The sequence below is a fragment of the Phoca vitulina genome, unplaced genomic scaffold (assembly GCF_004348235.1).
Source record: "Phoca vitulina isolate PV1807 unplaced genomic scaffold, GSC_HSeal_1.0 scaffold34, whole genome shotgun sequence".
NCBI lineage: Eukaryota > Metazoa > Chordata > Mammalia > Carnivora > Phocidae > Phoca > Phoca vitulina.
The window spans coordinates 923,524-945,550 of NW_022589737.1; the positions used below are offsets into that span (position 1 = coordinate 923,524).

The 22,027-nt window shown below is 50.9% G+C and overlaps 1 protein-coding gene across 5 annotated transcripts in view; it reads left to right on the forward strand.

Annotated features, from left to right (window-relative positions):
- Positions 1 to 22,027, forward strand: part of PKNOX2 (PBX/knotted 1 homeobox 2) — a 278,261-nt gene that overhangs the window by 52,018 nt on the left and 204,216 nt on the right. The window contains exon 2 of one of the 5 annotated variants that reach the window (XM_032426348.1): positions 18,895 to 18,966. The exons of the other annotated variants lie outside the window; for them this stretch is intronic. The gene's annotated coding sequence lies outside the window, so the exon portion shown is untranslated. The remainder of the gene's footprint in view (positions 1 to 18,894; positions 18,967 to 22,027) is intronic. 5 annotated transcript variants of the gene reach the window in all.

A 22,027-nucleotide genomic window follows, 5' to 3' on the forward strand; every position in this document is an offset into this window, starting at 1 on the left:
GGAGGAGTCCTGTGAGCTATGCCTGCTCATTTCTCCAGCCTCCAAAATGGATTTTGGGTGTTGGGGTTCTTAAAATGTTTGGGTCATGGCCGCCTTGAAAATCTAATTGGAATGATGGGTTCTCTCCTAAGGAAAATATGCCTGCAAGCATGCACACACTAACAGAGGCACAATTCACTGACAGTGACCCAGACTGGAACCCCTAGGACATAGGGACTCCAGGTTAAGAACACACAGTTTAGGGCCTTCATCCTGGCTGAGAGCATCCAGGCTCTACTACCCTTTGGCTGGACCACTGGGTCTGGTTGGGAAGCAGGACGCTGGGCATTGTGAGTACCTCAACTCTGTCTCTGGGTTTTGGGTATTGGGCATGTGGGCCCATGCCAAAATCCTTGGAGGGGGGGACTTTTCCATGTCAAAGTATGTACCTGGAAACAGTGTGGGTGGGATTTCTTCTCAGTCTCTGAGCGGACAGGAAGGTGGGCTTGTGTATCCCTATGTGTACCCTAAACTCGGCCTAGAGGTTTGTTCCTTTCATTCATTCATTCCTTCTGCTGCGCGCTGAGTGTGCATCAGGGGCTGGGCTAGGCATGGAGCTGGTTATGTCCCTGCCCCCTGAGGATGGTGGCTCAGAATTGGGCCTGAAGCAGGGCCTGAGCCTAGGGGACTCTCTTCTGTCAAACTCGCCTTCTGTCCCCACACACCAGACCCCTGGGCTCTCCCCACACCCTCACTGAGTGTTGTATATTTTCCTCACTGAGAAGCTCCTGTCTGTACTTTGCTAACCAGGCCCGTAGGGGACAAGGGTGGAAGGGTGGCTGTCAGGGAGCGTACTGGGGTTCAGAGGTAGTGCAGGAAGAAGATGGTCATGGGGCAGTGAACTCAAACCTGGGTTCTGATGGCCCTGCTGTAATTTCCCCCATGACCTTGGGCAAGCCATCTCTCCTATCCGGGCCTGATTTCCTTCATCACCAGAACAAAGGAACTGGATCTGATCACGTCCATGGTCCTATCCATGTTAATTTTCCATGATAGAGCCACTGCTTGCCTCTATGAAGTAGCCCTGGTCACCAGGAAGGATAAAAGATGGCCCTCCTTCGAGCAGGGGCCCTCGCGCTTAATTACTTAGAGAAAAGGCCTCTCTTTGAATTACTGCTATGTTGGCATGAAGAAGGTACTTCCCTGGAAACGTTGGCTTTTGCCCTGTTGGGTAAGAATATGGTAGCCACTACTATGTGCTTGTTTAAATTTAAACTAAATAAAACGAGATCACATTAAAAACTAAGTCCTTCAGTCTCACTAGCTGTGTTTAAAGTGTTCAGTAGCCATATCTTCCATCACTGCAGAAAATTCTACTGGAAAATGTTACTGTGGGGGATTATCCCCAGGCAGGCCCCCTGTTTCTCTGAGGGGGATAGAGATCTTGCTTAGTTGGGGAAGGCAGGTGTTTAGAGGAGTTCACTAGTAACACCTGGGGAGACCTTGGTCTTCGTGTAATTCATGACATCTTAGGTGGGAGGGAGATGAAATTTCTCAATTCATTATAGCCACTTTGACCTTCAGAGTCATTTAGTTACTGCCTAGGCTCTGGGGGTGGGTGAGCAGCAAACTCAGAGGTTGTTTGTGGTACCCTGTGACTGCCCACATGGATCCTTCCAGTCTCCCCACCAGATCCTGGGGAAGGCACCCAGATCCCTGAGTGGGGATCTCTTTTTCTGGACCCCCATGTGACTGCGGCCCAAGAGTAAATTTCTTCTTATCCACATCTGCCTGAGAGAAAAGCCCTGCCCCAGCCTTCCTTGGGAGGCCTCAGCTTCCCTCAAGGCTCCACCAAGTCCTCAGGCTGGGAGAGTTCTCATGCTAGGGACTTCTTAATAATAAATAACTCCACCTCAGAGCCCCTTCCTGCCCAAAGCAGGGAAGAAAGACCTGGGCCAAGGCTCCAATGGGGGCATCTGTAGGGGTGAGCTGGAGAGTCACTGGGAGAGCACACATCCCCAGGGGTTCTGGTTTCTGTACACTTGGGGTCCATGGGAGAGCTGGGGGTGTTCAGGCAGCAGCTGCCTGTGCACAGAGCTGGGAAGGGGTCATGGTGATCTTGGGGTGACTCATCCTCGCTCTCACTCCATGCTGCCCGGCACACAGACTTACTGTAGCCATCTCCCTGGGCCGCACCACAGCCGTGGGTTGCAGATTGGAGGCCCCTGGGAAACCTGGCTATTACCTCCCTACAAAGCACATTAGCAGCATATTCCTTGGCCTTGCAGGACCAATGGAAGGCCCTCCAGGGAGGTAGCTGGTTCTTTGTTTAGACCTCAAAGACCTGCCCTTGGGTAGGGAGAAGTTTGGGAGAGACTGAGCTTTCCTGTCTGTGTCTGCCAGCCCCATGGTCAGGCTTAGGCCTTGGTGCCCATCTTCTTGGAGCTTGCGATGGCTCTCAAGGCTACTGGCCAGAAGAGAGATAAGCAGAGAGATGATTGTGTCCTCATATGGAAGAGGTCAAATATGCCACCATAATTTCTGTAGCAATGTTCTCTCCAAAGAGGACCAAGAGTGCGGTCGGTGTCTGGAATCCTATTTGCTCCCATCAGCTTTTTTGATAGGCCAGAAAGGCAAAGGTAGGGATGGGGAGCATATGACACCACACCGCATCAGCCAGCCTTTTCAACCTTGGGTTCCCCCATTTGTCTGGTGGCACCTGAGGGGTAAGAAGGATGGTGGGGGGAGTGGCAGGGAGGAGCCATTCTTTCCTTCAAAACCTGCTTTGGGCTCCACTTCAGTACACTCAGTCTTGCCCTTAGTAGGCGGGTAATTTTAGTGCCCAGGTAAATTTTCCTTGAGTACAGGTGAATTTGGGGGATGGTCTTCACTGTTGAGCAAATTCATCGGTGAAGGTCCATCTCATCTCTACTTCCTTTGAGTTCCTTTGACCTGTAACAGGGGCCAGCTCTCAGATGACCTTTATTTTATTATTTTATTTTTTTAAAGATTTTATTTATTTATTTGACAGAGAGAGACATAATGAGAGCAGGAACACAAGCAGGGGGAGTGGTAGAGGGAGAAGCAGGCTTCCCGCGGAGCAGGGAGCCCGATGTGGGACTCGATCCCAGGACCCTGGGATCATGACCTGAGCCGAAGGCAGACGCCCAACGACTGAGCCACCCAGGTGCCCCTCAGATGACCTTTAGTCCTAACCCTATAAATCTGACCTCTGGGCTCCTCAGACGCAGACACCCCCCCCCCACACACACACACATACACCATTGCTGCTCCTCTTCCCCTCCCCTTTCTGTTGTCTCTTTTTGTTTCTTTGCAGGTCCTACTCTCTCAATGTCTCTTTCTCCTCTTTCTCCTCCTCCCCCTTCTTTCCTTTCTTTCTCCTTCTCATTGGTGGTTGTCAAAGTCCCCATCCCCACCCCATGCCCTGGGCCGTCTGTCTGCTCAGCTGCCCAGCCTAGCTCCTCTGTCCTTCATGACTCACCCATGCATTTCCAAGCAATGCTCCCAGGCTTCTAGTCCACTCTAAAGGGGCTGAAGTGTGTCGGTGGAATGCAGGCTGCTCCCACCTTTGTCTGGGTACTCCCTTCTCATCGCAGAACATTCCTTTGTTCTCACCTTCACTCGGGTCCAGGTGCCCCTGCCACCCCCACACACTCATTCAGTACAAATGGAATTTGTTATCCATCCAAGAGAAACCAAATCAGCAAGTTAAATCAGTTATTGCAAAAGAAAACAGTGTGGTATATTTCACTGTCCCACATCACTGATTTGGGGGCTCCTCGGCTCTTTAAGATCTCCTCTCCTTGCTACTCCTATGTCCTAGATAAGACAGAAGTAACTTCCACTCATAGAGGGAACCCTGGGCTGCTTGAGGTACAGCCCAGTTCCAGCACCCATGGCCGTGAGATCTCGGGCAGTTGGCTTACCTCCTGCGGCTCAGTCTTCCCATCTATAAAATAGGGACATGGCCTCTTCGGACTGTGTATGAGGAGCGCACCGCCTTATATTGGCATGCAGTGCACAACGTCAGATCCTGGCTGCTGGTCTCACCATCTCCCAGAGGGCAACTGAGGCAAGGCCAGGGGGTCCCACTGCCAAGGCATTCCATTCTCCACTGTCACAGTCCTTAGTCACGTGAGGAAAAAAGGCAAAGCAATGAGCAGAGATGCTCTTCCAAGGGTTGGAGGCAGGGGAGGGAATAGAAAGGACCTGACCAACTCCATATTTTCCCCTCTCCACTTTGTCTCTGCCTCCCCCATCTGCCCCATCTCACCGAACAGCAGTGGGTTCACCAAGTTGCTCATCCAAAAGCCAGGGATCATCCTTGACTTTGACTTTTTCCTCATTGCCACATAGTCCATCATATGTCCTGTCAGTTCCATCTATTAGATAAGTAAGTCTCGACCAGACCTCTTGTCCCCAGTCCCCGTGCCACGCTGTTGGCCCAGACCTCTGCCATTGCTTGTGTGGCCCGCAGCAGGACCTCCAGCTGGCTTCCTGCTTCCCCTCGTGCCTCCCCTCTTCTCTACCCTGAAGCCAGAGCCATCTCTCAGAGCCTGTGTTGTCCTTCATCAAGGCAGTCACATATTTACTTGTGTGATTAGAGTTTAATATCTGACTTGCCCATCAGATGTGCTCCAGGAGGTCAAGAACAGTGTCTGGGTTGGTCGCTGCGTCCCCAGTGCCCTTGATAGGTAACGGTCGAGCAGTTGCATGAATGGCTGGCCAGGTAGGCACTTGTGTTCTTGCTCTCTCTTCCAGAGGGGGCGTGCCCTGCTAGAGCACTGGACACTGCACATCTAGGGACTCAGTGAGGCTTTGCTGAGTGTACCGGGGTCTCTGAAGTAGAGGGCCTGACGAGGCTCACTTAACTCAGACCACTGGCCTAGAGTCAGGCTGGGGTCACCCGTGTGCCATCATTCTCCTGCTCTCCCCACTCCCCCACAAACCCCCGACTCCATACAAAGTTCTGGAGACTCCCAGAAAATTAGGGAAACGTCCAGAAGATAGGGCAAACCTTGGAGAGAGAGGCAGTGCAAGGACCCAGGTCAGGGTCGCCTGAGCAGGCGTCTGTGGGGTGCGGTGTCATTTGCCTACTCGGTCCCCCTCTGAGCTGTGGTGAGGGAGCCGTGGTACCTGTGTGGCTGCCAAGCTAAAGAATATCTGGGAGATTCACTGGAAGAGGAAGTGTGACAGCTGGAAAAATGGTTATTTTTCATCTCCAGGAGAGCCCCAGACTTAGCCACCTTCCCTCTCTCCCATTGTTAATGGCCCAGTAGATGAAATTCCTCCCTTGAAGGTTTTCTTCCAGAGCTTTCTCTTGGGCATGGCTGGCTCCCTTTAAGTTTCTCTCCTGCCGTGTAGGCATTTCCCCCAAGGGGCAGCCTAGCTTGGCTTTAGTTCGGGATTGGGGAAGAGTATGTGTTTGGTGGGTGGTGGGCTCGGCTGGGAGGCTGGGGGTCGCGAGCTGCCTTGTGGCTGCTCCGTGGGGTCTGGCGGAGCCCCAGCCTCTGGCTGTGACATACAGCCCCCTTCATGAAACCAGACAGAATTAAGCCTTTTGTTTCCTGTTTGCTAGGCCGGCTTAAAGAAAACACAGAGGGTCCCTGCGGCTGGGGCTCCCAACAAGACGGCCTTTGTATTCATTTAATTAATCAGTTAGCTGAGGGGAAGGAGAGGAGGGAAGTTCATGTTATAAATACATGTTTTTCTTTGGCTTTTTTCCCCAAAAGACAGGGCCTGAATGGCATCCCCGAGAGAGCCCCCCATCTCACCCCAGACATGCTGGGGGCCAGGGGCCTGCCAGGCTGCAGCTGTGACACTTCCGGCCCCCACTCCCTCAAGGGGCATTAGGCCTGATCTGTCTGGGTCCTGGGGAAACGTTAAATGCCAATGGGGCGTGGGGGAGGTTAGCCACTGGGCTCTGGACCCCGTTTCCCCACTCCTCACCTCTCCCCTCCAACCTCACATCCCCCTGGATGAAGCACCTGCTCTGCCACGCGGAGGATGTGTCTGTCCCCGAAGAGGCCTGCGTACTGCGCAGGTGTGCCGTGGGGACAAGTCATCGCTTAGGGGCCGAGCGAGCTTGAAACTCTCTGTGTCTTGCCCCCCAGCCCACCACTCCCGAAGGGAAGGTCTGTCCAGGCAGACAGAGCCCTCAACCGCTCCCAGGGGGCACCCTCCAGGGCCCTCCTTTCTTACTCTTCAGTGGGAGCCTTCTGAAGTGCACGGGGAGAGGAAAACAAAATAGGGCTCTGGGGCTCTGGAGAGGGGCTGTCGTTGGCGGGGGGGGGGGGGGGGGGGGGGGGGGGGTGCGTCCTGTCGGATGGACACCCTCAACCCACTTCCATCCCCGCAGAGTGGGTTGTTCCATTAAAGCTTCCTTTGATGATACTATAGAAACAAATGCCTTTGTTTTGTTTTGTTTTGTTTTTTTAGAGATGGGCAAATCCACTCACTGCTCTCTCACCCCCACCCCCAGCTGCCAGGTGTTTTTAAAGTTTTCAAAAACCTTTCATTATGAGGTAAAATATTTGCAATCCCTAAATATATGGCCTTCGTAATGGAATTTGAGGGTGGTAAGTTTTTCCTCCTGAGCTCTTCATTTCAAGTCTTATCTGCAAGCCTCTGGTATCTGGTAACCATGACTCTAGGCCTTCTGGACACACTGCCCAGAAAATCCCCAGCTCTAAGTTGAAGGTAGAGGGTCCAGGGCTCAGACCTCGAGTCTGGCCTGTAAATATTTATCTTGTCTGTCAGGCCATCAGCCAGTATCTAGCCAGAGTGCTACCAACACAGGTGGCATGAGGCCAGCCCCTGCTTCCGTGGCCCTTTAGTGAAACCAAGAGACAGCAGAGGCCAGAAGGACAGAGCTTGTAAAATGTTCTGTGGGGATAGGACGGCGAGGCCTTGGTCTTCTCTCTCCCCCAGCTGAGGAGATCCTTCCCCTCACAACCACTGAGAGGGGCCTAAGGTTCAAGCCACAAACCCAAATGCCCTCCTTTGAGGGTTTTTTTTTTTTTTTTTTTTGAGCACACACAAACCTGGCAGAGCTTTGGGTGGGGTGGTCTTTCATTAGCTAACTAGCAAAATGCCTGGAGTCTTGCATGGCTTGGGTCAGCAAACTGTTCGATTTAACTTACTGTGAGGCTGACTGGGGTGTGTTGTGTGTCCATGTGTGCACATATTTCCTGAAGCAAGAAATAAAACTCAGGACTCCAGAATTTCTGTGTCATCTCCAGGGTAATCTTGTGTCAGCCCCTTTTCCCAAAGCTTCAGTTCCCCAAACCCATGCATCGTCTTCACCATCCGAGCAGGGAGAAGGACAAACCACTGGGGATCCTCTGCCCAGAGGGTGGGTCATAGGTTCAGGAAAGAAAAAAAAAAGTTCCATGCTGCCCTTTGCTTGGGGCTCCTGGAACTGCCTTTTACTGGAGATCCATGAGTTGAAGGTTGGCACAGAGAGAGGTCAGACCCTGGAGAGTAAATCTCATTTTCAGTGGTTTGAATCGTAGAGATGCTGGAGCGGGAAAGAATTCTGGTGCTCAGATGGACAGGGGAAGAAGAAAAAGCCACTCCTTTCCCAGAAGAGGAAGTTTAGTTCATAGCATGTTGGTGGGTGGGCTGAACCATCATGGGGGCCGGGGCTGGTTTTGGTCCCTAGGATGCAGCCAGTGTGGCTGGTGGTTACATCTCCAAAGAAAGGGCCACTAAAGCCATGTTTTTCAAATATTAATGTATAAACGAGTCTCCTGGGCATCTTGTTAAAATGCAGATTCTAAATCAGTAGATCTGAGTGGGACTGAGAGTCTGCATTTTTAACAGGCTCCCCGGGTGATATTGACGCTGCTGGTCTGTGGGCCACCCTGTGAGCAGCAAGGGGTTAATGGATTTATGAGGGCCGTGCTTGCTAAGTAAAAAGTCGCCAGCCTGTGGTCCAGTCATAGGGTGACAAACTCATCCCAGTTTGCCTGGGAATTTCCCAGTGTAATCAGTGAAAGTTCCCCGGACAGTTGACAGCCCTGGTTCTAGACCTCTCCTCCAAGTGTATATGCTTTAAGGGACTCATCCTGTCAGATTGCCCCTATTTATATTGTGAATTAACCCCATTTCTGGCCAGAGGGAGCCCTATGCAACACCGTGAGGCTTGCCTTCCAGTAAACCTCCTCGGGGTCTTTTCTGCACTCCCCCAACAACTTTTCTCCATTTGTGATACTCTTCCAGACTCCTCCAGGCGTGGCTGAAGCTATCTCCTTTCTAGCGCCTCTTCCTGCTTTGAGCTCAGAGGTCCACCTGTGCTCAGTCTAGGCTCTCTGGTGTGATTGGCTATTGTAGAATAATGGCAACCACACAAACAGTCCACGCCTTGTACCTAAAGAACCTGTCTGCAAAACTAGGCCACAAACTAGGATGGGGACTGTGTCTGATCTCTCTTTGAGTGCTCCTGGTACCTTGCACACAATGGCTGTTAATTCTTGGAAGGTCAGAGCTTGTCCCATGTGCTACCATATTCCCTGGACTCAGTAATAAACAGTGCCTAGCACAGAGTCTATGCTTGAACATTACATGTTACTCCTAGAAGGAAGGAGTGAAGTAGAAGATCCTCAATGCATGTTGTTTTTGTTTGTTTGTTTGTGTTTTTGTTTTTTTGAGAGAAAGAACGTGGGAATGGAAGAGGAGCAGAGGGAGAGGGACAAGCCAACTTCATGCTGAGGGCAGAGCCCAACATGGGGCTCGATCCCACGACCCTGAGATCATGACCTGAGCTGAAACCAAGAATCCAGCGCTCAACCAACTGAGCCACACAGGCGCCCCCTCAATGCATGTTCTAATCCTGGATACTTTTGGAGGTCTGGGTTCTTGGCACTTATTTTTGTATCCATTCTGCCTGATACATAATAGGGCTGGTAGAGCTGGATACTTTCCAATGTTAATGAAAGCACGGGGTTCCTTCCCAAGAGGACTGGGAGAGCCCTTGTGAAAGGCATGCCTGAACCCCAAGCTCTAGGTGGCCTGTGTCTCTTCCACTGCCCACCCTGCAGGAGCTCCAATGGTTCTTAGATCCACTGAGGGACAATTAATGCAAAATGGGCTTTGGTGTCCAGCAAGCGAGGCTGGAGGCTCCTTGATGGAGGGCAGGGAGTGATATTTTTGGTTTTTATGCATACTTTGTGACTCCTTTGTTTCTGAATCCAATATTTTATTCTATATTTTATTACATCCAAGTACAAATTCATTTCAAAGCCAGCAGGTGAGTCTCTGGTTTGTGGTGGGGGGAGGGGGGCCTTTTGAACAGAGACTGGGTGATGCTCCCTTGAGTCCTAAATATTTTACCTCTCAAAACAACCCCTACTTTAACATCAGGATCTCTTCCCTTTTCTCCCATTGCTTACCCTACCCAGAACATGTGTGCTGCAACCCAACCTCAGCTCCCATAGATTGCACTACATTAAATGAACATACGTTTATCAGGCACTTAAGATGTACAAGGCATTTAGGAATATCAGAATACAAGTGAAACCTAGCCCCTAACGTCCAGGCTCAAAGAGTTTATCCTCTAACTGGGGAAGTGGTTCGGAAAAGAAAAGTAACAATACAGATTTAAATAATAATGAAGATCGCAATGCAGGGGAGGTCACAAGAAGGGACAGGATTAATTAATTACTAAATGAGTGGCACAGATTCTATGCACTGAGGGGATTCTGGGAAGAAAGAGATGGCTGTGCACTGAGCTGCTCCAGAATGATGGGGCCAGGGCCTTGGTTGGGGTGGGATGATGGAGTGCTCTGGGGAAGGTAGAGTTCACTTCAGCTCAGCAAATATTTATGGGGCAACTGCTGTGTTCCAGGCACTGTGCTGGGCTCTGCAGATGCAGAGCCAAATTAGACCGAGTTCCCACCCTTGAGGAGTCTACAGTCTAGAGGGGGAACTGAGAAGGAAACTCAGGAGCAGGGGGCTGTGGGGGCACCGTATAGGGACACAGATCAGGTTGATGGCTATCCGGGTGGTTGGAAGAAACTGACTTTTGTGAATCTAAGCTGGCTTGAGTAGAAAATAGTCCAAAATGTGGCCAAATGTTGGGGAGGAGAGTGTTAAGCAAGGGATCAGCTTGCACAAAGGCATGCATGCATGAACCAGCATGATGTGTATTTGCAAAGTAAGCAGTTCAGGATTCTGGAGCAGAAGGCATGGTCCATGGAGTAGCAGGAGGTGAGTGGAGGAGCAAGAATGACCAGGTCATGGAGAGCCTTCTGTGTCATCTGAGGAGCTTAAGAGTTTTCATAGAGCCAACGGGGAGCCTTCGAAGAGGCCGTAGGAAATAGCAGCCAAGAAGTGGGCAGGCTCTGGAGCCAGACGCCCTGCTCTGCCACTTGCCTCTGCCTATGTGAATTTGGGTGAATGACTTAATCTCTCAGTGCCTCAATTTCTTAACCTGTAAAAAGGGTGTACAAGTACAAAATAGTACTTCCCTCGTTGTGAGAACTGAGTGAGTTGATCAGCATAAAGTGCCAAGAGCAGTCTTGGAACAAAGAGAATGCTCAATAAATTGTAGCTATTGTTAGTATTAAGGGATTTTAGGCTGGCGAGTGTCTTGGAGAGATTTGTGTTTTAGAAAGATCATGTTGGCAGGACTGAGAAGGCTGGATTAATGTGGATAAGACCGGTGGGAGACCTATTGCAGTGCTCTAGGCAAGCAGTGAGGAATGCTGGATGGAGGCGGTGGTGCTGTGGATGGAGGGGAGGGGCCAGAGTTGAGAACTCTGAAAGGGTACTTCCAAAGGGTACTTTCCATGGAGACTTCTAGGTTTTTACCTTATGTACTAGGTGGATGGGGGTTCCAGCAACTATGCCAGGAAAACCAAGAGAAGAATAGGTCTTCTGGGGGGTGGGTTTATTATTTTCCTCCTCCCTCCCTCCCTTCCTTCCTTCTTTGTTTCCTCCCTTCCTCCCTTCTTTCCTCCCTTCCTTCCCCCTTCCCTTCCTCCCTTCCTCCCTTCCAACCCACTGAGTTCGAATATGTATGGGACCCTTTGCTGGAGATGTCTGTCAAGACACTGAATATATACACTAGAGGACATGGCTGGAGATGGAGATTAGCCCATGGATGGTGGTCAAAGCCATGAAAGTGAATGAGATCACCCAGGGAGAGGATGCAGAGGAAGAAGAGTGGGCAAAGACGGGATCCAGAGGAACACAACATTTAAGAGGTGATGATAGAAAAACCACAGACGAGCTACAGAGAGGAAGGGGAGTTAGATGAATCTGGAAAGGGTGGCATCACCAAACCAGAGGAGTAGAAGGCTTTGTGATGGAGAGTGAGACCACAGATTCAGGTGCAACAACAATGGCAAATCCAGCAAGAGAAGGACTAGAAAGTATTCACTGACTCTGTTGGTGTGAGAGCCGTTGGCACCCGAGGGTGCAGGCAAGAAGAGGGGTGAGGAGTGCATGGGAGGTGAGGAAGTGGTACGAGCACGTGTGTATGGGGCGTGGCTGACCATCAACCTGGCTTTGCCACAGGACTGTTGGATGGGGCGGGAGATGATCTGGGGGCCAGCAATCATCAAGCAAATCCTACATGAGGCCCTTGGATTGGAAACCACTGGAGAGACTTGAGTCATTCATTTTTTTTTTAATTCAACAAATATTTATTGCATAACTACTATAGATTTATAAGTATGCTAAATGGCATTCAGGAATGAACGGGTCTAATAGAAGATGATAAGTATCAAATGATATACTGTGAAATTGAATTAGGAAATATATTTCTTCTTGGGGTTGCCAGGAAATACTTCATGGACAGATGGCTTTTGAGCTGGGCTTGAAGGAGGAGTAGGGTTCTAATGGGCAGTTGTGGAAGAGAGGCATTTCAATAGATAGATGGGGTGTGCAAAGGCCCTGAGGTAGGTAAGTATGGAGCGTAGTAAGGGAACAAGAAATACTCTAATTTATTAAACTGTAGGGTCAGCACCAAAGTAGATTATAAGTTAAGGCTGGAAAGAGGTTAGAGCCCTGGTGTGAAGGCTTTCTGTGTCAGGCTTAGGGATTTGCACTTTATTCTATAGGCTGCAAGGGGCCATTGCAGTTTGGTTTTTTTTTAAGATTTTATTTACTTAATTTATTTGAGAGAGTGTGTGTGCGCGTATAAGTGGGGAGGGGGGAAGGGCAGAGGGGGGAGGAAGAGGGACAAGCACACTTGGTGCTGAGCACAGAGCCTGACATGGGGCCCGATCTCATGACCCCGACACCATGATCTGAGCCGAAATCGAGTCAGACGCTTAACTGACTGAGCCACCCAGGCGTCCCTGCAGGTTTTGATATAAGGAATAAAAAGAGAAGACTTTGCCTTATAGGAGGGTCTTGCTGACACTAAAGTGTAGCATAGATCAGGGCAGAGAGGAGTAAGTTGGGAGACTACTATAACTGGGAATGACAAGTAGTGAAGGAATTAAGACACGTGTTGGTAACGGGTAAGGAGGAAGTGAACGTGGGAGATTAGGTGGGAGTTGGACCAGTAGGACTGAAACTGCCCATGTGGGGATGTGCTGGGCCTGGCTTAGCCAAGGGGCTGAAGTCAAAGTTGGAGGAGGCAGGGTTGGAGTGGTGGTGAGGGAGAAATCACCAAGAATTCCGAGATTTCTATAGCTCGGCAACTGTACAGATTTGGAAGAGAAGGGGTATCATTAACGGAAACAGTAAAGAGAAGAAGATGAGTTGGTTTGAGGGAGGGAGAAGGGACAAGGGTCACACTGAGTTGAGGAGGGCTGTGCCTGAGAAATGGCCATTGCAGGCGGGGCCAGGGGCCCTAGGCTGCCTCAAGCGCAGTGTCACTGGGGTTGTGGGTCAGCAACCAGGTCGCAGGGCGTCGGGAGAGAAGAGGAAGTGACAGTTGTGAGCATGCGCTGCTTTTTCAAACGTTTGGCAGTGAAAGGAAAGAGCGAGATGAGAGGGATAGCACTCCTGAGGGTTAAGACAATAATTTAAAGGTTAAATAATTCTTCCTTTCATATTACAATTTAAGAAATACTTCAAGTCCATTATCTTGCTCCTCTTCACCATATTTAAGGGAGTCAGGCAGGGGCTATTACACCACTTTACAGATGAAGACACTGAGTCTCTGGAGGACACAGGGCCAGTAAAGTGTCATGGGTGGAGTTTTGCCTTCTGGGGAGTGTTTTCCACTGCACTATTGTGCCTAAGGGTCGGTCTGGGGAGAGTTTGTGTGCTTACAGGTCAAGGAGGGCAGCCTGAGCAGAGGGAGAGACTGAAGATACATGAATACACACTCCCAATTGATGGGCACCGTGGGGTGGAGGGTGGGAGCCCAGGTGGGAACATCCTAGGGAAGGAGGAGGGGGCTCCACTTTTAGGGCAGGAGAAAAGGAGGGGGAGGTTACAGATACAGCATGTTGAGGAAGAGAGGAAGGACATTAGGCACAGAGCCAGGACACTGAAAACACCCAGAAGAAAAGTTTGAAGACATTTATGAAGCAGCATGCCCACAGCACAGGAGTAAGTGGGGCGGGGCTGGAGGATGGAAGAGGAGAACAAGGGGCCTATGGTCCATAGCTCTGGGCTGCAAGATGCAAGGCAGAGCCACCTGGGTTATGAATGAACCAGTGAACAAAGGGCCCCTCTACGAAGGCCCTGCAAGTAGAAATCTTGAAGGTGGGAGGGAGTGTGTCCTATGCAACCCCCATACCTTACACTTTACCCCCGCCCTCATCTCCACTTGGTCTCCTCTGATGTTCTAGGCTGTGATTGCTCATATTCTAGCCCTGGCCCCAGGAGAAGAATCGATCAGCTCATCCCCAAAGTTGAGGTGGTTCAGGATGGAGGTTGGCCCTCACTGGACATGAAGCAAGGTGGTGGAGGTGGGGGCTGGGAAGATGGACCCTGGATGGGTCTTCCCTCTGGAGGTAGGAGAATGAAGACAAGTGGGAGACGCTCTGCCATAGCCTGGCTGGAGAATAGAGAGATGGCTTCTTGTACAGAAAGAGAACCCATGGAGGTGGCCTTTCTATCCGAATCTGTGCCTTTGATCTGGGAATCCGGGAGGGTCCCTCCCATGGGCCCAATGTTTCTTCTTGGCCACTTATTGGCAGTCCTGCATTCTGCTCTTCCTGTCTAGCCTCCCTGACTGGAATCCCAGGAATCTGCCCTCCTTGCTTTCAGGAGGTCATCTCGTCCTGGTGGTTGCAGTCCTTTAGGGAAGGAGCCCATGCTGTTCTTGTTCTGAGGCCAAAGCGTGTTCAGGGCCAAAGGAGGGCCATGACACCTCACGGGTCCCTGCCTCTCCCTTCGTGCCAATGTGGGCTCCAGCCTGTGTGCAGTGAATCAGGTGCAGGCGCTGTGTTGGGGGCGTAGAGCCATGTGGCGCAGACACAGCGGGGCCTTGCATTACTGCTAGTGGAACATGTGGACGAGGTGCTTTGAGGAAATCCCATGCTCACCGGCCACAGTGTTCAGGGTCTCTAGCTGTGGCTGCCTCCCACTGAAGGTGACCAACTGTTCCGGGTCACCTGAAACTGAGGGGTCTCCTGGGATATGGGATCTTCCGTGTGGAAGTCTGGAAAAGTGTCAGGGCACCTGGGACGAGATGTCACCCTAACTTCTCTCCTCTCTCCTACTTCTGGAAAAGTGCAGAGTTCATGGATTTTCCTCCAGGACGATGCCCCTAACACACGTGTAAAAGGATAACCTCTGCAATGTCATGCCACCATGCTTCACGGAGGTGGCTTTGGGATCTGCAGGCCCAGGTTGAAATCTCCTTTCTATTGCTTTCCTAAGTGTGCAAGTTTAGGTGAATTACTTTGTGTTTCTGAGACTCTGTTTTCTTATCTCTAAAATGGAGGTAATATTATCAATCTCACAGGATTAAATGTGAGGATTAAATGAGGCAATGTTCATCAACATCAACATCAGTTGCCTCGCACGGTACAAGGCACTTGTAAGAGAAATCAATAAACGTTAGTTCTCTCTGATTCCTCCCTCACTATCTTTCTGGCATTGGAGTGATACCCATTCTACAGGTGGGGAAGGTAAGGCTGATGAGCAGGAATAGTTGACTCTGGCTCAAAATGGCAGATTCAGAAATCAGCAACAGATCCCTAGTTCCTGACTGCCGTCTTCCTACTTTGGAGTAGACAAGGGTTTCTCTACCTGGAATGTTTCTTGGGTGAGGGGGAAGGAACTGTTTTATTCACTTACTTACTTACCTGTCCATCCATCCATCCATCCATCCATCCATCTATGCATTCAACAAATATTCATTGAGTACCTACTTTGTGTCATCCATACATTCAACAAATATTCATTGAGTACCTACTTTGTATCTATGCATTCAACATCTATGCATTCAACAAATATTCATTGAGTACCTACTTTGTGTCAGGTACTTTTCTAGGTGCTGGAGATTCGACTGCCAACTAAACAGCAAAACATTTGCTGTCCTCGCGCAGCTTACATCCTGGTAGAGGACACACATAATAAACATCTATCTAATATAATGCAAAGTAGTAATAATTGCTCTGAAGGGAAAATAAAGCAGGTGAAGGTGGTAGAGAGTAGCCAGGATATGGGCATCATTCTGCAGGGTGGCTAGGCGAGGGGAGGGCCCTCTGAGGAGGCGACATCTGAGCTGAGGCCTGAAAAAAATATAGCCTGGGTCTCGTGGGCCTGACTTCCCCTCCTCCTGGAGCTCCCAGCTCAGGCCCAGCTGCCACAGGGTGGAGTCAGCTGCGGAGGAGAGACAGTCCGTCTCTGGGCTGGGGCTGCAGTGGTAGATGGGGGTGCAGCTGTTTCTTCAGCTGTCTGTCCACAGTGCTGACCCCTTCGTTGGTCTGAGCTTTTGGGATGGGGGAGGGACCCACACTGGAAAATCAGTTACTGAGGGTCAGATTGTGGTTGAAAATGACATGAAAGGGCTGCCTTGCTCCACCTGGGGACACTACACTGGGGGACAAGTCCCAGTGTATTTGGTTTCCTGCATGGCTCTATTTCTTTGGCATTGCCTTTTCCTTTAAGAAAAAAATAAATAACACCTCTGTTTGGACTGCATGCTAAATGATTTATGAACATTATTCTTCTCCGTTAGTTCTACCTGTAGGAGCTCCAGCCCTCGCAATCCTTTTCATGTTGATTAAGTACATTTGAAAGCAAAAGGAGACTGTCTGCAATTGCTTCACAGTATAGACTAGTGGCTTCCCTGGACTCAGGAGGAATTCCTCATCTTCCCTTCGCAGGAGTTCCTTTGCAGCTGGTTAAGCAGGAGATCAGTCCAGAAACACGTCGTCCGTCTTGTGTGTGCCCGAGGAGGCAGAGGGGTAGCGTTCTTTCTGGAGCTGGTAATTATGAATTTGAGATTCTGGAATCCTCTGAATGGAATCCAGGAGTCAGCCTTCTAGGGCAGGTGTGATTGCACTTGACTTGGCCCTGGCAGGTTGATGCTGGTCAGGAGGAGAGGAGCGTGCTTGTAAAGGGCCTGTCAGAGCTTAGCGTCATCAGGGCACCCCACTGAATAGGGTGGCGAGAGAGGGGAGAGAGAAGGAAGGTCACAGCCCAACCCTCTATATTCCTGGGCTAATGGAAGGTGCGCATGGAGAGGAAGAATGATCCACGGAGCCAGCTCTCAAGCGGAAGGGCCCCTTGGTTGGTTCTATAGTTAGGACGGGACCAATGCCCTTCTCTGGTTCCTCCCCCATCCCTTGTTCATTACTGTGTATGGACAACTTGGGCACACACTTTGTGGGCAGGTGGGTCATTAAGGGTCTGGCGTCAGCACTCACTTTGACTTGGAACGTAGACTTCTACAGATGCTGTTTCTACTACATATTCCGTCTGGTCTCAGCCTGGCCTGGCCCAGGGCTGCCTTCTGCAGGTCTTCGTGTCAAAACGTGGAATAGGACAGCTTTCCCTGAACTCCTGAGCTGCCCCAGAAATCCTGTAAGATTGTCCTCTTTTCTCTGCCACCCTGCCTTCTAGTTTCTGGGCTTTCAAATCCAGGCTCTGATGGTTTATTCAGAATCCCCCATCTTCAAAAAGTTATCGGGCTTCGTGGCCTCCCTTTGTATATAAGCCCTGAGTTCCGTCACACCTGTCACCCCTTTCTGCCCTCTTCAAGGTGACATTTCTTTGGACGTGCCTGGGCTAGACATGACAAGGCTTGGCCTCATCTTACCTTTCTTGCTCACGGGCTGGGTGACTTTGGAAAAGTCACTTCATATCCCTGACTCGAGATTCCTTCATTTATTAAATGGGAATAAGACCATGTGAGAAACAAATGAGATGGTAGTTTTGAAAAATGCTTAGTCAGTTGTCTTTATTGTCTCCTCATGACAAAAGTTCACACAGACCCTTAAAAACATGAACATTAAAAATCCTACCATCTAGCTGCATACAGACTAGGGCAAGGGTGAGATGGAAAACCCAAACCATTTGTGTGGAAACCCAAAGAGAAATGCCAATGGTGCCAACTCAACCTCAGGCCCCACAAAGGGGGAGCCAAGCTCCTCCTGGGTACCAGACACCAGCTTTTTGGGTCTGTTGTCTGTTCCTCATACCGTCCTTGACATGGTGTCATCCCCATTTGAACAGAGGATGGAAACGAGACCCAAAGAGATTATGTTGCCCAAGATCACAAAGTTAGCAAGTTGTAGGGCTGAGAATCAAACCCGAGTTCTGTCCTGACCCTAATGTCCCGCGAGCTTCGCCTCGCCGCCACTTCCAAATCCCTGCCTGCCTCTTGAACCTGTAATTCTGCCATTAGCAATTTATCCCTCAGAGCTAAGCATCCACTCTTTGGATTCTCTTTTGCTCTCCCTCCCGCTCGCTCTCTCTCTCTCTAATGCACACACCGGGGAGAGTAGCCCATGAAGCACAGATTAATGTCGTGAGCTCCTTTCTTCCTGGCTAAGAGAGACAGCCAGAGTAAAATCTCTAAATTGTGGACCTGGGAGGGCAGCTGATCCTGAAAAGGGCAAAAAGGAAAGGCTTGTCCATCTAAGACAAATGTTATCCCCTACCGAGCTGTTCCTGGACTGGCCCTATGTCTGTGTGAGCTGAGCCAAGCCCTGGGACGGCCTGGGAGATCCGCATCCTGCTGTCTGAGCCCCAGTTAACAGCCTCACCATCGTGGAACGCAACCTCCGCCTGAGGGACTCAGGGATGTGGTTAGGCGTCCTCATCCCCTTGCCAATACTCAGAGACACGTGCATGCAGGGCCCCATGTCCCTCACCCTTTGATGTGGAGGGCTCATCCCGGTGAAGCCTCTGTCCACTCCAAGAGCCCCTCTCTCTCCGGAGTGGCTCAAAGGGCCTTTTGAGCGAGGGAACGGGCAGCCTGCCGGCCTGGGAGGGAAGATAAAGGCGTGAGATCCCCGGAGGGCTCAAAGGGTCAGGGGCTGTGTATCTGGTGACTTCTGAATGCAAGTTCCAACAAAGAGAAATCTGTGGTGGGAGAGCCTCAGCGAAGGAAATAAAATCTCCATGAAAACAAACTTTTGTTGGAAGCTTTCTCCTCTTGTTTTGGCAGCGTTGCTAAGTCCTGGAAGGGGAAGGCCGTGTCTTCCGGAGCAGTTGGGAGGCTCTCAGATTGTCCAAATATCAGCTTGCTACTAGGGAACTGTTTTTCTCCCACCAGGAGGACAGGGCTTGGGAGTGAGCGCAGGAGTAATTCGTTTTCTAATCAAGGCTAGAATGAGTAAAAGAAAAGCTAGGGGGCAGCGCAGAGAGCTGTGGACTATGGGTTAGGCCCTTGGTGGACACAGCACTGTGTGTGATACGGTTTGGTGACTCGGGCAGACCCTGGGCCTTACTTGTCTCAGCTGTAAAATGGACACAACTTGCCCAAGGTCTTTCAGCTAGAAAAGCAGGATGTAAACTTCTGTTTTCCAGTGCCTTGTAATTCACGAAAACCAGAGGGTGGAGGTGAAAGGATCTTTGAAGGCATCAGAGGACCACAGGAAGGTCAGATAATTATTATAATATACAGTGTGTGTGTGTGTGTGTGTGTGTTTCTTCCTCTTTATCCCCAGGCCTAGGCAGTCACATACCATGCTCAGTTGTTTGGTTTCTGCATCTTGTTTTGCAAAGAACCAAGGGAATGGTTAAAGAAGGGGCTTTCCAGTCAGTCTGTGCTGCTAACTTGAATCAGTTAGCTATGTTCGGGGATGCTGGGGGCTCACAAGTTTTAGGGAATGCAGAGAATGAGGGCTTCCCCAGCTGCTGAGATGTTTTTATGTTAAGTAAGTATAAGGATACGGTTTTCTCTCTTTCTCTTTTTCTTTTCCCTGGAGTCCAGGGAAAAGGTAAGGATTTGTATTGGTCCAGGCCCCATAAGATTCTTTTTTTGACTCCCTAAGAGTCTTCTTTTGTCCTGCTTCGGGAGAAAATCCTTTACGGTGGCTGTCATCCGGCAGAGCTCAGAGGACTTTGGAGTGGCAGGTAGCCAGCGGGATTAGGAAGGGACTGGGAGCCGAGCTGTGGTTTCGATTCTGCCTGTTCCTGACAGGCTGCTGTGACCCCACGGTGGGCCCTGTTCCTCTTAACCATAGACAGCACCAGAGGGAACGAGAGGGAGGAGGGAGAGAAACTCAGAGCAGTGCTGGCGGAGGGTGAATCCGAATGGGTGCCCAGAGCAGTCCTGGCGGGGGGTGAATCCGGATGTGTGCCCAGAGCAGTCCTGGTGGGGGGTGAATCCGGATGGGTGCTGAGGGGGCCTGAGAGGGTTGGCTGGGAGCCAAGGCGGCTTCCTCTCCTGCAGGCTCCCTCCCCACTCCTTCCCCAGCCAGAAGCTCAGGCTGATGCCATTGACTGCTGGTCTGGGAAGGTGTGTGTGTCTCCCCTGTGCTCTGAGCGTCTCCGAAAACTGAGAAGCACATAAGCTAAGTTCTCTCTTTGACTAGAGGGGCCGGGATGTGTCCGGGTTTGGGAAGGTCTGTCCAGGGAAGCCTGACTGAATTGGCGAAGGCACCTCCTCCCTCCCTTCTCCCTCTGCTGTCCCTTGCGCAGCCTTGCCAGGTCAGTCATGGGCTAATAACAGCACCAGGAACGCTGATGTCACATGGCTGGTTGGAACTGCCTGCGACAGTTAATAGGTGAAGTCTCCCACTGCTGACTGCACGCAGAGTCCACATGGGGCATGTTTAGGCGTGAGTGCGTATGGAGGTAGGTGGGAGGCCTGTGTGTGCCAGCTGTCCTCCTCCCCTCCTCAGCACACACTCATGGGTACCCACGTACGTGCATGCACGCACGCACGCAGAGCCATACACATGTCACACGCACCCAGTCATCGACACCTGCACACACAGAGCCATACGCACACGGAACACAGTCACACACATGCACGGCATCTACGCAAGCTCACGCTGTCAAACCACACACACACTCATACACACACTCATATACACATACACAGAGGCATGCTGGGGATATGAGAGAAATCTTTTCTAGGAGCTTCTTTCTTCCCTCTCCCATTTCCCCCCTTCCCCTCACCCCTGGACCTCCCTCTTTCCTCTCCCTTCCCTGGTCACCTCCTCCAGTTTTATCAGCAGGCACACAAGCCCTGGATGTGTCGGGCCAGCTTCATTCCATGCGGTCTGGGTGTAACATGAGGCGGTACAAAGAACTCAGGGGTGAGAGCCAGACAGAGCTGAGCTGAGACCCTGACTTACCCCCTTAACTGGGTTCATGACATGGCCCCACTGGGCGAGTTGTTTAACCTCTGTAAGCCTCACTTTGCTCCTCTCCAGAAGAGGACTGAAAACACGCTCGTGCGGGGCCGCTGGGGCGCACGCACACGGTGACAGGGGACGCAGGTGCCTGGTGACAGGTATGCCCGGGTAGCATAGGCGGCACGCAGGAAGCGCCCAGGGGATGCCAACTCCCTCCTTTCCCTGTTGTTCCCATCAGTAGATTTCTGCTGCTTGGCCACCATATTGGTGCCTGAGCCAGAAAGGCGGCCTGCCCTGCGGAAGTGTTTGGGGTGTGCTCTGCGTGGACTTTGCCTCATTTATCTGGGGCTGATTCAGCTCTGAGGGAGGAAATAACATGACTGTCATTTACTGACAATTACCCTCTTCCCAACAGCCTGCTCATCCCTTTTACCCAAGTAAGAAGGCTGAGGCACAGAGGGCTTAAGTCATTTCTCTGAGTTCCCACAGCTGGTTAAGTGGCTGGGAACCCAGCTCCCAGCCCTGGCTTTCTGTTGCAGTAGGCAACTTGCAACAGCACTGGGGACACTGGTATGGAGCCCATGCTCAGGCGAATGGCACTGTTGGATCTGACGATTTAATAGGTCATCTGCTTCCCTTCTTAGAGCAGGCTCATTTGGATGGGACATTTCTTCTAACTTCTCTATAAAGATGGACGTGGGTAGAAAGGCATTGGTTCTGAGGACTTGGGCTGAGAGACATCTGAGGGGGCATCTGTGGGAACACATGAGATGAGTGGGGGGAGCTCCATTCAGGTTTGCAAATGCTGGTTGCACACCCACCTCACACTGGGTCCCAAGCTAGGTATTGGGGCTGCAGAAATGAGCAAGATATTGCTCCTGCCTTCAAGGAACTCTAAAGAAGTGAGCAGGGTGGGGGCTCAGGCATGTAAAAAAGATGTATAGACAATGAGGTGAATGCAACCATAGAGGAAAGTACCAGATGGTGCATGGCAGTGATGGGGTGGGGATGGGGACTTGGTCTGGAATTTGCTTGGAGGAGGTGATGGTGGGACAGACCATCCTGAGAACTAGACAGGAGAAGGAGGAAAAGGGCCCTCAGGGAGCCGGGGACAGGGTGCACCACAACATGGAAGTGTGAGACAGCAAGAGCAAGGAGGGAGGGGTGGGCAGGGACAGACTGAGTGCTAAGGCTCTTGGATTATATTTTGCAGGTGATGGGGAGCTATGAAATGTATTGAAATGGGGGAGTGGTGTTGTCAGATTTATATTCTAGAACTTGGCCTCAGCACCAGTGGGAATGGGTTGGAAGGGACCAGACTTTCACAAGCGCATTCAAGATATGTTTCAGTTAGA